Genomic DNA, 15,000 nt, shown 5'->3' on the forward strand with positions numbered 1-15,000 from the left:
GCATGCCTTGCTACGGCGTCGCCCAACAAGCCATGCCACGGCCTCGGCCCGCATAACATGCCACGGCCTCGGACCGCATGCCTTGCTACGGCGTCGCCCAACATGCCATGCCACGGCCTCGGCCCGCATGACATGCCACGGCCTCGGCCATCATGCCATGCCACGGCCTCGGCCCGCATGCCATGCCATGCCACGGCCACGGCCCGCATGCCATGCCACGGCCACGGCCTCGGCCCGCATGCCTTGCTACGGCGTCGCCCAACATGCCATGCCACGGCCTCGGCCCGCATGCCGTGCCACGGCCTCGGCCCGCATGCCATGCCATGCCACGGCCCGCATGTCTTGCCACGGCGTTGCCAAACATGCCATGCCACGGCCTCGGCCCGCATGCCTTGCGACGGCGTCGCCCAACATGCCATGCCACGGCCACGGCCCGCATGCCATGCCACGGCCTCGGCCCGCATGCCATGCCACGGCCTCGGCCCGCATGCCTTGCTGCGGCGTTGCCCAACATGCCATGCCACGGCCTCGGCCCGCATGCCTTGCCACCGCGTTGCCCAGCATGCCATGCCACCGCGTTGCCCGGCGTGCCATGCCTTAGCCTTGGCCAACATGTCGAGCCACGGCCTCGGCCCGCATGCCATGCCATGCCACAGCCCGCATGTCTTGCCACGGCGTTGCCAAACATGCCATGCCACGGCCTCGGCCCGCATGACGTGCCACGGCCTCGGCCCGCATGCCGTGCCACGGCCTCGGCCCGCATGCCATGCCACGGCCTCGGCCCGCATGACATGCCACGGCCTCGGCCCGCATGCCTTGCTACGGCGTCGCCCAACATGCCATGCCACGGCCTCGGCCCGCATGCCATGCCACGGCCTCGGCCCGCATGACATGCCACGGCCTCGGACCGCATGCCTTGCTACGGCGTCGCCCAACATGCCATGCCACGGCCTCGGCCCGCATGCCATGCCACGGCCTCGGCCCGCATGCCATGCCACGGCCTCGGCCCGCATGCCTTGCTGCGGCGTTGCCCAACATGCCATGCCACGGCCTCAGCCCGCATGCCTTGCCACCGCGTTGCCCAGCATGCCATGCCACCGCGTTGCCCGGCGTGCCATGCCTTAGCCTTGGCCAACATGTCGAGCCACGGCCTCGGCCCGCATGCCATGCCATGCCACGGCCCGCATGTCTTGCCACGGCGTGGCCAAACATGCCATGCCACGGCCTCGGCCCGCATGACGTGCCACGGCCTCGGCCCGCATGACATGCCACGGCCTCGGCCCGCATGCCTTGCTACGGCGTCGCCCAACATGCCTTGCCACGGCCTCGGCCCGCATGCCATGCCACGGCCTCGGCCCGCATGACATGCCACGGCCTCGGCCAGCATGCCTTGCCACGACGCCGCCCAACTTGCCATGCCACGGCCTCGGCCCGCATGCCATGCCACGGCCTCGGCCCGCATGACATGCCACGGCCTCGGCCCGCATGCCTTGCTACGGCGTCGCCCAACATGCCATGCCACGGCCTCGGCCCGCATGCCATGCCACGGCCTCGGCCCGCATGACATGCCACGGCCTCGGACCGCATGCCTTGCTACGGCGTCGCCCAACATGCCATGCCACGGCCTCGGCCCGCATGCCACGGCACGGCCTCGGCCCGCATGCCTTGCTACGGCGTCGCCCAACATGCCATGCCACGGCCTCGGCCCGCATGCCATGCCACGGCCTCGGCCCGCATGACATGCCACGGCCTCGGACCGCATGCCTTGCTACGGCGTCGCCCAACATGCCATGCCACGGCCTCGGCCCGCATGCCATGCCACGGCCTCGGCCCGCATGACATGCCACGGCCTCGGACCGCATGCCTTGCTACGGCGTCGCCCAACATGCCATGCCACGGCCTCGGCCCGCATGCCACGGCACGGCCTCGGCCCGCATGCCTTGCTACGGTGTCGCCCAACATGCCATGCCACGGCCTCGGCCCGCATGCCATGCCACGGCCTCGGCCCGCATGCCATGCCACGGCCTCGGCCCGCATGCCTTGCGACGGCGTCGCCCAACATGCCTTGCCACGGCCTCGGCCCGCATGCCATGCCACGGCCTCGGCCCGCATGCCTTGCCACGACGTCGCCCAACTTGCCATGCCACGGCCTCGGCCCGCATGCCATGCCACGGCCTCGGCGCGCATGACATGCCACGGCCTCGGCCCGCATGCCATGCTACGGCGTCGCCCAACATGCCATGCCACGGCCTCGGCCCGCATGCCATGCCACGGCCTCGGCCCGCATGCCATGCCACGGCCTCGGCCCGCATGACAGGCCACGGCCTCGGACCGCATGCCTTGCTACGGCGTCGCCCAACATGCCAGGCCACGGCCTCGGCCCGCATGCCATGCCACGGCCTCGGCCCGCATGCCACGGCACGGCCTCGGCCCGCATGCCTTGCTACGGCGTCGCCCAACATGCCATGCCACGGCCTCGGCCCGCATGCCATGCCACGGCCTCGGCCCGCATGACATGCCACGGCCTCGGACCGCATGCCTTGCTACGGCGTCGCCCAACATGCCATGCCACAGCCTCGGCCCGCATGCCGTGCCACGGCCTCGGCCTCGGCCCGCATGCCTTGCTACGACGTTGGCCAACATGCCATGCCACGGCCCCGGCCCGCATGCCATGCCACCGCGTTGCCCGGCGTGCCATGCCTTAGCCTTGGCCAACATGTCGTGCCACGGCCTCGGCCCGCATGCCATGCCATGCCACGGCCCTCATGTCTTGCCACGGCGTTGCCAAACATGCCATGCCACGGCCTCGGCCCGCATGCCTTGCTACGGCGTCGCCCAACATGCCATGACATGCCACGGCCTCGGCCCGCATGCCTTGCTACGGCGTCGCCCAACATGCCATGCCACGGCCTCGGCCCGCATGCCATGCCACGGCCTCGGCCCGCATGCCTTGCGACGGCGTCGCCCAACATGCCATGCCACGGCCTCTGCCCGCATGCCATGCCACGGCCTCGGCCCGCGTGACATGCCACGGCCTCGGCCCGCATGCCTTGCCACGACGTCGCCCAACTTGCCATGCCACGGCCTCGGCCCGCATGCCATGCCACGGCCTCGGCTCGCATGACATGCCACGGCCTCGGCCCGCATGCCTTGCTACGGCGTCGCCCAACATGCCATGCCACGGCCTCGGCCCGCATGCCATGCCATGGCCTCGGCCCGCATGACATGCCACGGCCTCGGACCGCATGCCTTGCTACGGCGTCGCCCAACATGCCATGCCACGGCCCCGGCCCGCATGCCTTGCCACCGCGTTGCCCGGCGTGCCATGCCACCGCGTTGCCCGGCGTGCCATGCCTTAGCCTTGGCCAACATGTCGTGCCACGGCCTCGGCCCGCATGCCATGCCATGCCACGGCCCGCATGTCTTGCCACGGCGTTGCCAAACATGCCATGCCACGGCCTCGGCCCGCATGCCCTGCCACGGCCTCGGCCAACATGCCATGCCACGGCCTCGGCCCGCATGCCATGCCACGGCCTCGGCCCGCATGACATGCCACGGCCTCGGCCCGCATGCCTTGCTACGGCGTCGCCCAACATGCCATGCCACGGCCTCGGCCCGCATGCCATGCCACGGCCTCGGCCCGCATGCCCTTCTACGGCGTTGCCCAACATGCCATGCCACGGCCTCGGCCCGCATGCCTTGCCACCGCGTTGCCCAGCATGCCATGCCACCGCGTTGCCCGGCGTGCCATGCCTTAGCCTTGGCCAACATGTCGTGCCACGGCCTCGGCCCGCATGCCATGCCACGGCCTCGGCCCGCATGTCTTGCCACGGCGTTGCCCAACATGCCATGCCACGGCCTCGGCCCCCATGCCTTGCCACCGCGCTGCCCAGCATGCCAATGCACCGCGTTGCCCGGCGTGCCATGCCTTAGCCTTGGCCAACATGCCACCCCACGGCCTCGGCCCGCATGGCTTGCCAGGGCGTTGCCCAACATGCCATGCCACGGCCTCGGCCCGCATGTCTTGCCACGGCGTTGCCCAACATGCCATGCCATGCCACGCCACGGCCTCGGCCCGCATGCCATGCCACGGCCTCGGCCCGCATGCCATGCCATGCCACGGCCTCGGCCCGCATGCCATGCCACGGCCTCGGCCAGCATGCCATGCCAAGGCCTCGGCCCGCATGCCTTGCCACGGCGTTGCCCAGCATGCCATGCCACCGCGTTGCCCAGCGGGCCGTGCCGCGGCCTCGGCCCGCATGCCTTGCGACTGCCTTGGCCAGCGTGCCATGCCACAGCGTGCCATGCCTTAGCCTTGGCCTACATGCCATGCCACTGCCTTGGCCAGCATGTCGTGCCACCGGCACGGCCAGCATGCCATGCCGGTCCGTTGCCCAGCATGCCACGGCCGTGGCGGCATGGCAAGCCACGGCCTCGGCCAGCATGCCATGCCACGGCCTCGGCCAGCATGCCATGGCACTGTCTTGGTCAGCATGCCATGCCATGGCACCGCCTTGTCCAGCACGCCGTGCCGCAGCGTTGGCCAGCATGCCTTGGCCGGCATGCCATGCCAATGCCTTGGGCCAACATGGCGTGCCACGGGCTGGGCCATGCCGGTCCGTTGCCCGGCATGCCACGGCCGTGGCGGCATGGCAAGCCACGGCCTCGGCCAGCATGCCATGCCCCGGCCTCGCCCAGCATGCCATGGCACGGTCTTGGTCAGCATGCCATGCCATGGCACCGCCTTGTGCAGCGTTGGCCAGCATGCCTTGGCCGGCATGCCATGCCAATGCCTTGGGCCAACATGGCGTGCCACGGGCTGGGCGAGCACGGCATGCCACGGGCTGGGCGAGCATGCCACGCCACGGCCTTGGCTAGCAGCAAGGCATGCCACGGCCTCGGCGAGCATGCCATGCCATGCCAAGGCCAAGGCCAAAGCCAAGGCCAAGGCAGTGGGCAAGGCCAAGTCCCTGTGCAAGGCATGGCCAAGGCCAAGGCAAAGGCCAAGGCCGCGGGCAAAGGCCAAGGCCAAGGCCAAGGCCATGGCGTGCCACCGCCTCGATCGATCTTTTTGAACATGATTCTTTTATAATCTTACCCAAACCGTGCAACACAATTAAAAATGCACTACAATCAATTTTAAATGTCATTCCCTATTTTTTTGCAATTTTTCTGGAGCTTTTCGAATTTTTAAAGCCCTTATTTGGCATAAAAAAATCAAAATAAAATAAAAAAAATGAAAAAAATAATTTAATAATTTCTATAATTACTAGTGAATCATCCTTTAATTATGGGAATTTTTCCATAATTTTTTGACTATTTTTATTAATTTTTATTATTTTTTAAGTATTAATATCGAAATAAATTAAAATAAAATATTTTCTGTAAAAAAATATTTTTTTTAATTTTTTTTATGGTGTATTAAATTATTTCCTACAACTTTCATGTTGAAAGTTTTGGCAAAAAACCATTACTTTTTAAAAAAACCCCATTATGACTCCTCGAACATGCTTGATGTTTCCTCCTGCCAGATTGAAAAGGGCTTAACAGGCTATTATAAGGGGGGGGCACCTCCCTTGCCCAGGGCAAGGCAGTGGCAGGTACGCCCCATGTTGGGCGCGGCCTGGGCTGCGGCCTTGGGTTACATGCACTGCGGCTCGACCGCGGCCTGGGCTGCGGCCTGGGGCGGCTCGGCCGCGGCCTTGGGCGGCCTGGACCGCGGCCTTGGGCGGCCTTGCGCGGCCTGGGCGCGGCCTTGGGCGGCCTGGGCGCGGCCTGGGCGCGGCCTTGGGCGGCCTGGGCGCGGCCTTGCGCGGCCTGGGCGCGGCCTTGGGCGGCCTGGGCGCGGCCTTGCGCGGCCTGGGCGCGGCCTTGGGCAGCATGGCGTGGCATGCGCGCGGGCGTGGGCGGCCTGGCATGCGCGCGGCATGGGCAGCACGGCATGGCATGCGCACGGCCTGGGCGGCCTGGCATGCAGCCGGCCTGGCATGCCCGCGGCGTGGGCAGCACGGCATGGCATGCGCACGGCCTGGGCGGCCTGGCATGCAGCCGGCCTGGCATGCCCGCGGCGTGGGCAGCACGACATGGCATGCGCACGGCCTGGGCGGCCTGGCATGCAGCCGGCCTGGGCAGCACGGCATGGCATGCGCACGGCCTGGGCGGCCTGGCATGCCCGCGGCGTGGGCAGCGTGGCCTGTGCGAATACCGCGCGCGTGGTCTTTTGACCACGGTGCGCGTGTTGCGCGCATGGTCGCGCACGCCTTTGCACGCCTTCGCACGCAACGCACGTCTAGTGATAAGAACCGCAGCCAAGGCAGCCCAGCCCCAAGGCCAAGGCCAGCAGCATGGCATGCCACGGCGAAGGCAGCCCAGCCAAAGCCAGCAGCATGCCATGCCAAGGCCAGCAGCATGCCATGCCACGGCCAAGGCAGGCCAGCCAAAGCCAGCAGCATGCCATGCCAAGGCCAAGGCCAGCAGCATGCCATGCCACGGCCAAGGCAGCCCAGCCAAAGCCAGCAGCATGCCATGCCAAGGCCAAGGCCAGCAGCATGCCATGCCACGGCCAAGGCAGCCCAGCCAAAGCCAGCAGCATGCCATGCGAAGGCCTAGGCCAGCAGCATGCCATGCGAAGGCCTAGGCCAGCAGCATGCCATGCCACGGCCAACGCAGGCCAGCCAAAGCCAGCAGCATGCCATGCCAAGGCCTAGGCCAGCAGCATGCCATGCCACTGCCAAGGCAGGCCAGCCAAAGCCAGCAGCATGCCATGCCAAGGCCAAGGCCAGCAGCATGCCATGCCACGGCCAAGGCTGCCAGCCAAAGCCAGCAGCATGCCATATCAAGGCCAAGGCCAGCAGCATGCCATGCCACGGCCAAGGCAGCCCAGCCAAAGCCAGCAGCTTGCCAAGCCAAGGCCAAGGCCAGCAGCATGCCATGCCACGGCCAAGGCAGCCCAGCCAAAGCCAGCAGCATGCCATGCCAAGGCCTAGGCCAGCAGCATGCCATGCCACGGCCAAGGCAGGCAAGCCAAAGCCAGCAGCATGCCATGCCAAGGCCAAGGCCAGCAGCATGCCATGCCACGGCCAAGGCAGCCCAGCCAAAGCCAGCAGCATGCCATGCCAAGGCCTAGGCCAGCAGCATGCCATGCCACGGCCAAGGCAGGCCAGCCAAAGCCAGCAGCATGCCATGCCAAGGCCAAGGCCAGCAGCATGCCATGCCACGGCCCAGGCAGCCCAGCCAAAGCCAGCAGCATGCCATGCCAAGGCCTAGGCCAGCAGCATGCCATGCCACGGCCAAGGCAGGCAAGCCAAAGCCAGCAGCATGCCATGCCAAGGCCATGGCCAGCAGCATGCCATGCCACGGCCAAGGCAGCCCAGCCAAAGCCAGCAGCATGCCATGCCAAGGCCAAGGCCAGCAGCATGCCATGCCATGGCCAAGGCAGCCCAGCCAAAGCCAGCAGCATGCCATGCCAAGGCCTAGGCCAGCAGCATGCCATGCCACGGCCAAGGCAGGCCAGCCAAAGCCAGCAGCATGCCATGCCAAGGCCAAGGCCAGCAGCATGCCATGCCACGGCCAAGGCAGCCCACCCAAAGCCAGCAGCATGCCATGCCAAGGCCTAGGCCAGCAGCATGCCATGCCACGGCCAAGGCAGGCCAGCCAAAGCCAGCAGCATGCCATGCCAAGGCCTAGGCCACCAGCATGCCATGCCACGGCCAAGGCAGCCCAGCCAAAGCCAGCAGCATGCCATGCCAAGGCCAAGGCCAGCAGCATGCCATGCCACGGCCAAGGCAGCCCAGCCAAAGCCAGCAGCATGCCATGCCAAGGCCTAGGCCAGCAGCATGCCATGCCACGGCCAAGGCAGGCAAGCCAAAGCCAGCAGCATGCCATGCCACGGCCAAGGCAGCCCAGCCAAAGCCAGCAGCATGCCATGCCAAGGCCAAGGCCAGCAGCATGCCATGCCACGGCCAAGGCAGCCCAGCCAAAGCCAGCAGCATGCCATGCCAAGGCCTAGGCCAGCAGCATGCCATGCCACGGCCAAGGCAGGCCAGCCAAAGCCAGCAGCATGCCATGCCAAGGCCAAGGCCAGCAGCATGCCATGCCACGGCCAAGGCAGCCCACCCAAAGCCAGCAGCATGCCATGCCAAGGCCTAGGCCAGCAGCATGCCATGCCACGGCCAAGGCAGGCCAGCCAAAGCCAGCAGCATGCCATGCCAAGGCCAAGGCCAGCAGCATGCCATGCCACGGCCTAGGCCAGCAGCATGCCATGCCACGGCCAAGGCAGCCCAGCCAAAGCCAGCAGCATGCCATGCCAAGGCCTAGGCCAGCAGCATGCCATGCCACGGCCAAGGCAGCCCAGCCAAAGCCAGCAGCATGCCATGCCAAGGCCAAGGCCAGCAGCATGCCATGCCACGGCCAAGGCAGGCCAGCCAAAGCCAGCAGCATGCCATGCCAAGGCCAAGGCCAGCAGCATGCCATGTCACGGCCAAGGCAGCCCAACCAAAGCCAGCAGCATGCCATGCCAAGGCCTAGGCCAGCAGCATGCCATGCCACGGCCAAGGCAGGCCAGCCAAAGCCAGCAGCATGCCATGCCAAGGCCTAGGCCACCAGCATGCCATGCCACGGCCAAGGCAGCCCCGCCAAAGCCAGCAGCATGCCATGCCAAGGCCAAGGCCAGCAGCATGCCATGCCACGGCCAAGGCAGCCCAGCCAAAGCCAGCAGCATGCCATGCCAAGGCCTAGGCCAGCAGCATGCCATGCCACGGCCAAGGCAGGCCAGCCAAAGCCAGCAACATGCCATGCCAAGGCCTAGGCCAGCAGCATGCCATGCCACGGCCAAGGCAGCCCAGCCAAAGCCAGCAGCATGCCATATCACGGCCAAGGGCAGCAGCATGCCATGCCACGGCCAAGGCAGCCCAGCCAAAGCCAGCAGCATGCCATGCCATGGCCTAGGCCAGCAGCATGCCATGCCACGGCCAAGGCAGGCCAGCCAAAGCCAGCAGCATGCCATGCCAAGGCCAAGGCCAGCAGCATGCCATGCCACGGCCAAGGCAGGCCAGCCAAAGCCAGCAGCATGCCATGCCAAGGCCTAGGCCAGCAGCATGCCATGGCACGGCCAAGGCAGCCCAGCCAAAGCCAGCAGCATGCCATATCAAGGCCAAGGCCAGCAGCATGCCATGCCACGGCCAAGGCAGCCCAGCCAAAGCCAGCAGCATGCCATGCCATGGCCTAGGCCAGCAGCATGCCATGCCACGGCCAAGGCAGGCCAGCCAAAGCCAGCAGCATGCCATGCCAAGGCCTAGGCCAGCAGCATGCCATGCCACGGCCAAAACAGGCCAGCCAAAGCCAGCAGCATGCCATGCCAAGGCCTAGGCCAGCAGCATGCCATGCCACGGCCAAGGCAGGCCAGCCAAAGCCAGCAGCATGCCATGCCAAGGCCAAGGCCAGCAGCATGCCATGCCACGGCCTAGGCCAGCAGCATGCCATGCCACGGCCAAGGCAGCCCAGCCAAAGCCAGCAGCATGCCATGCCAAGGCCTAGGCCAGCAGCATGCCATGCCACGGCCAAGGCAGCCCAGCCAAAGCCAGCAGCATGCCATGCCAAGGCCAAGGCCAGCAGCATGCCATGCCACGGCCAAGGCAGCCCAGCCAAAGCCAGCAGCATGCCATGCCAAGGCCAAGGCCAGCAGCATGCCATGCCACGGCCAAGGCAGCCCAGCCAAAGCCAGCAGCATGCCATGCCAAGGCCTAGGCCAGCAGCATGCCATGCCACGGCCAAGGCAGGCCAGCCAAAGCCAACAGCATGGCATGCCAAGGCCAAGGCCAGCAGCATGCCATGCCACGGCCAAGGCAGCCCAGCCAAAGCCAGCAGCATGCCATGCCAAGGCCTAGGCCAGCAGCATGCCATGCCACGGCCAAGGCAGGCCAGCCAAAGCGAGCAGCATGCCATGCCAAGGCCTAGGCCAGCAGCATGCCATGCCACGGCCAAGGCAGCCCAACCAAAGCCAGCAGCATGCCATGCCAAGGCTTAGGCCAGCAGCATGCCATGCCACGGCCAAGGCAGGCCAGCCAAAGCCAGCAGCATGCCATGCCAAGGCCTAGGCCACCAGCATGCCATGCCACGGCCAAGGCAGCCCAGCCAAAGCCAGCAGCATGCCATGCCAAGGCCAAGGCCAGCAGCATGCCATGCCACGGCCAAGGCAGCCCAGCCAAAGCCAGCAGCATGCCATGCCAAGGCCTAGGCCAGCAGCATGCCATGCCACGGCCAACGCAGGCCAGCCAAAGCCAGCAGCATGCCATGCCAAGGCCTAGGCCAGCAGCATGCCATGCCACGGCCATGGCAGCCCAGCCAAAGCCAGCAGCATGCCATATCAAGGCCAAGGGCAGCAGCATGCCATGCCACGGCCAAGGCAGCCCAGCCAAAGCCAGCAGCATGCCATGCCATGGCCTAGGCCAGCAGCATGCCATGCCACGGCCAAGGCAGCCCAGCCAAAGCCAGCAGCATGCCATGCCAAGGCCAAGGCCAGCAGCATGCCATGCCACGGCCAAGGCAGCCCAGCCAAAGCCAGCAGCATGCCATGCCAAGGCCTAGGCCAGCAGCATGCCATGCCACGGCCAAGGCAGCCCAGCCAAAGCCAGCAGCATGCCATATCAAGGCCAAGGCCAGCAGCATGCCATGCCACGGCCAAGGCAGCCCAGCCAAAGCCAGCAGCATGCCATGCCATGCCTAGGCCAGCAGCATGCCATGCCACGGCCAAGGCAGGCCAGCCAAAGCCAGCAGCATGCCATGCCAAGGCCTAGGCCAGCAGCATGCCATGCCACGGCCAAGGCAGGCCAGCCAAAGCCAGCAGCATGCCATGCCAAGGCCAAGGGCAGCAGCATGCCTTGCCACGGCCAAGGCAGGCCTGCCAAAGCCAGCAGCATGCCATGCCAAGGCCAAGGCCAGCAGCATGCCATGCCAAGGCCAAGGCCAGCAGCATGCCATGCCACGGCCAAGGCTGCCAGCCAAAGCCAGCAGCATGCCATGCCAAGGCCTAGGCCAGCAGCATACCATGCCAAGGCCTAGGCCAGCAGCATGCCATGCCACGGCCAAGGCAGCCCAGCCAAAGCCAGCAGCATGCCATGCCAAGGCCTAGGCCAGCAGCATGCCATGCCACGGCCAAGGCAGCCCAGCCAAAGCCAGCAGCATGCCATGCCAAGGCCAAGGCCAGCAGCATGCCATGCCACGGCCAAGGCAGCCCAGCCAAAGCCAGCAGCATGCCATGCCAAGGCCAAGGCCAGCAGCATGCCATGCCACGGCCAAGGCAGCCCAGCCAAAGCCAGCAGCATGCCATGCCAAGGCCTAGGCCAGCAGCATGCCATGCCACGGCCAAAGCAGGCCAGCCAAAGCCAACAGCATGGCATGCCAAGGCCAAGGCCAGCAGCATGCCATGCCACGGCCAAGGCAGCCCAGCCAAAGCCAGCAGCATGCCATGCCAAGGCCTAGGCCAGCAGCATGCCATGCCACGGCCAAGGCAGGCCAGCCAAAGCGAGCAGCATGCCATGCCAAGGCCAAGGCCAGCAGCATGCCATGCCACGGCCAAGGCAGCCCAACCAAAGCCAGCAGCATGCCATGCCAAGGCTTAGGCCAGCAGCATGCCATGCCACGGCCAAGGCAGGCCAGCCAAAGCCAGCAGCATGCCATGCCAAGGCCTAGGCCACCAGCATGCCATGCCACGGCCAAGGCAGCCCAGCCAAAGCCAGCAGCATGCCATGCCAAGGCCAAGGCCAGCAGCATGCCATGCCACGGCCAAGGCAGCCCAGCCAAAGCCAGCAGCATGCCATGCGAAGGCCTAGGCCAGCAGCATGCCATGCGAAGGCCTAGGCCAGCAGCATGCCATGCCACGGCCAACGCAGGCCAGCCAAAGCCAGCAGCATGCCATGCCAAGGCCTAGGCCAGCAGCATGCCATGCCACGGCCAAGGCAGCCCAGCCAAAGCCAGCAGCATGCCATATCAAGGCCAAGGGCAGCAGCATGCCATGCCACGGCCAAGGCAGCCCAGCCAAAGCCAGCAGCATGCCATGCCATGGCCTAGGCCAGCAGCATGCCATGCCACGGCCAAGGCAGGCCAGCCAAAGCCAGCAGCATGCCATGCCAAGGCCAAGGCAGCCCAGCCAAAGCCAGCAGCATGCCATGCCAAGGCCTAGGCCAGCAGCATGCCATGCCACGGCCAAGGCAGCCCAGCCAAAGCCAGCAGCATGCCATATCAAGGCCAAGGCCAGCAGCATGCCATGCCACGGCCAAGGCAGCCCAGCCAAAGCCAGCAGCATGCCATGCCATGCCTAGGCCAGCAGCATGCCATGCCACGGCCAAGGCAGGCCAGCCAAAGCCAGCAGCATGCCATGCCAAGGCCTAGGCCAGCAGCATGCCATGCCACGGCCAAGGCAGGCCAGCCAAAGCCAGCAGCATGCCATGCCAAGGCCAAGGCCAGCAGCATGCCATGCCACGGCCAAGGCAGGCCAGCCAAAGCCAGCAGCATGCCATGCCAAGGCCAAGGCCAGCAGCATGCCATGCCACGGCCAAGGCTGCCAGCCAAAGCCAGCAGCATGCCATGCCAAGGCCTAGGCCAGCAGCATGCCATGCCACGGCCAAGGCAGCCCAGCCAAAGCCAGCAGCATGCCATGCCAAGGCCTAGGCCAGCAGCATGCCATGCCACGGCCAAGGCAGCCCAGCCAAAGCCAGCAGCATGCCATGCCACGGCCAAGGCAGCCCAGCCAAAGCCAGCAGCATGCCATGCCAAGGCCAAGGCCAAGGCCAGCAGCATGCCATGCCATGCCACGGCCAAGGCCAAGGCCGAGGCAGCCCATCTGAAGCCAGCAACATTCCATGGCAAGGCCAACGCAGCCCAGCCAAAGCCGGCGGCATGCCATGCCAAGGCCAAGGCCAGCCGCATGTCTTGCCACGGCCTTGTCCCGCAGCGTGGCGTGCCTTGGCCTTGGGCTAGAACATCGCATGCCACGCCCTTGGCAAGCAATCCTGTCCCTCGTGTAATTGCCATTTGGTTTGGCTTTGACTTACGTATATGTTGCCCTGCGAAATGCTTGTCCCTCGGGTAATAGCCGGTTTGGTTGCCTTTGACTTGCGAACACGTTGCTAGTGCTTTCCCCAGTGGAAGCTTGTTGGGAAAAGTATGTCCCTCGGAAGTTGCCTGTTGCGTTTGTTATTTGCATTCGAGCTATCCGATGCTTGCTGGGTTTCTCTAAGAGTTTTTGCACGTTCGTCGGGCTTTTTAATTATTTATTTACTCATAAAAATTATAATAAAATAAATTAAAAATAAAAAAATAATTAAAAAAATTACTATAATTACTAGTGCCTCATCTTATAATTGTTGGAATTTTTCTAGAATTTTTTGAGTATTTTTAGTAATTTTTATTATTTTTTAAGTATTAAAATTGAAATAAATTAAAATAAAATATTCCGGTGGCCAAATATTTTTTTATAATTTTTTTTATGGTGTATTAAATTATTTCATACAACTTTCATGTTGAAAGTTTTGGCAAAAAACCATTACTTTTTAAAAAAACCCCATTATGACTCCTCGAACATGCTTGATGTTTCCTCCTGCCAGATTGAAAAGGGCTTAACAGGCTATTATAAGAGGGGGGCACCTCCCTTAAGGCTGGCCAGCATGGCCAGGCCACAGGCCACGCCTATGCCTAGGCGGGCGCTTGGCACATGCCATCGCTTGGCTTGTGGCATTGGCTTGTGGCATCGAAACTACATAGACAAGCACGGGATGCGTCGAGTGGCGGCCCGCGGCGGTGGCGGTGGCACGTTGGCCTAGGGCAGCATGCCATGCCACAGCCTTGGCCAGCAACATGGCATGCCAAAGCCTTGGCCAGCAGCATGCCATGCCCTGGCCTTGGCAAGCATGTCATGCCACGGCCTTGGCCAGCAGCATGCCATGCCACGACCTTGGCCAGCAGCATGCCATGCCCCGGCCTTGGCCAGCATGTCATGCCACGGCCTTGGCCAGCAGCATGCCATGCCACAGCCTTGGCCAGCAGCATGCCATGCCACAGCCTTGGCCAGCAACATGGCATGCCAAAGCCTTGGCCAGCAGCACGCCATGCCCCGGCCTTGGCAACCTTGCCAAGCCACGGCCATGGCCAGCAGCGTGCTATGCCCCGGCCTTGGCCAGCAGCGTGCCATGCCACGACCTTGGCCAGCAGCTTGCCATGCCCCGGCCTTGGCCAGCATGTCATGCCACGGCCTTGGCCAGCAGCATGCCATGCCACGGCCTTGGCCAGCAACATGGCATGCCGCGGCCTTGGCCGGCAGCATGCCATGCCGCGGCCTTGGCCGGCAGCATGGCAAGCCCAAGCCTTGGTCAGCAGCAGCATGCCATGCCAACGCCTTGGCCAGCAGCATGCCTTGCCACGGCCTCGGCCATCAGCATGCCTTGCCACGGCCTCGGCCATCAGCATGCCTTGCCACGGCCTCGGCCATCAGCATGCCTTGCCACGGCCTTGTCCAGCAGCATGGCATGCCCGGCCTTGGCCAGCAGCATGTCATGCCACGGCCTTGGCAAGCATGCCAAGCCACGGCCTTGGCAAGCATGCCATGTCCCTCGGGTAATTGTACAAGTTGCCTTGCGAAATGCATGTCCCTCGGTTAAATTGCCATTTGGTTGGCTTTGGCGTGCGAACGAGTTGCCTGTGCTTTCCTTGTGGAAGCTTGTTGCGAGAAGTATGTCCCTCGAAAGTTGCCTGTTGCGTTTGTTATTTGCATTCGCGCTAACCGGTGCTTGCTCGGCCTCTCTAAATGTTTTCGCGCGTTCGTCGGGCTTCTTGGTCCTTCGGGGGGTGATTCGTTTTGGGGGGCTGGTGCACAGTGTACGTCGTGGCGCGTGAGTTGTGTTCGGTTTGTGCGAGTTGGACGGATCCCTGCCTGTGCAGCGAACTCCACTGGTGCATTCCTCCATGTCCCTCGGGTTGTCTTCGACTCGCCTTCGGGTTGCTTGCGCT

Source organism: Camellia sinensis, unplaced genomic scaffold, assembly GCF_055761805.1.
Source record: "Camellia sinensis isolate YWXY unplaced genomic scaffold, ASM5576180v1 Unanchor4, whole genome shotgun sequence".
Taxonomy (NCBI): Eukaryota; Viridiplantae; Streptophyta; class Magnoliopsida; order Ericales; family Theaceae; genus Camellia; species Camellia sinensis.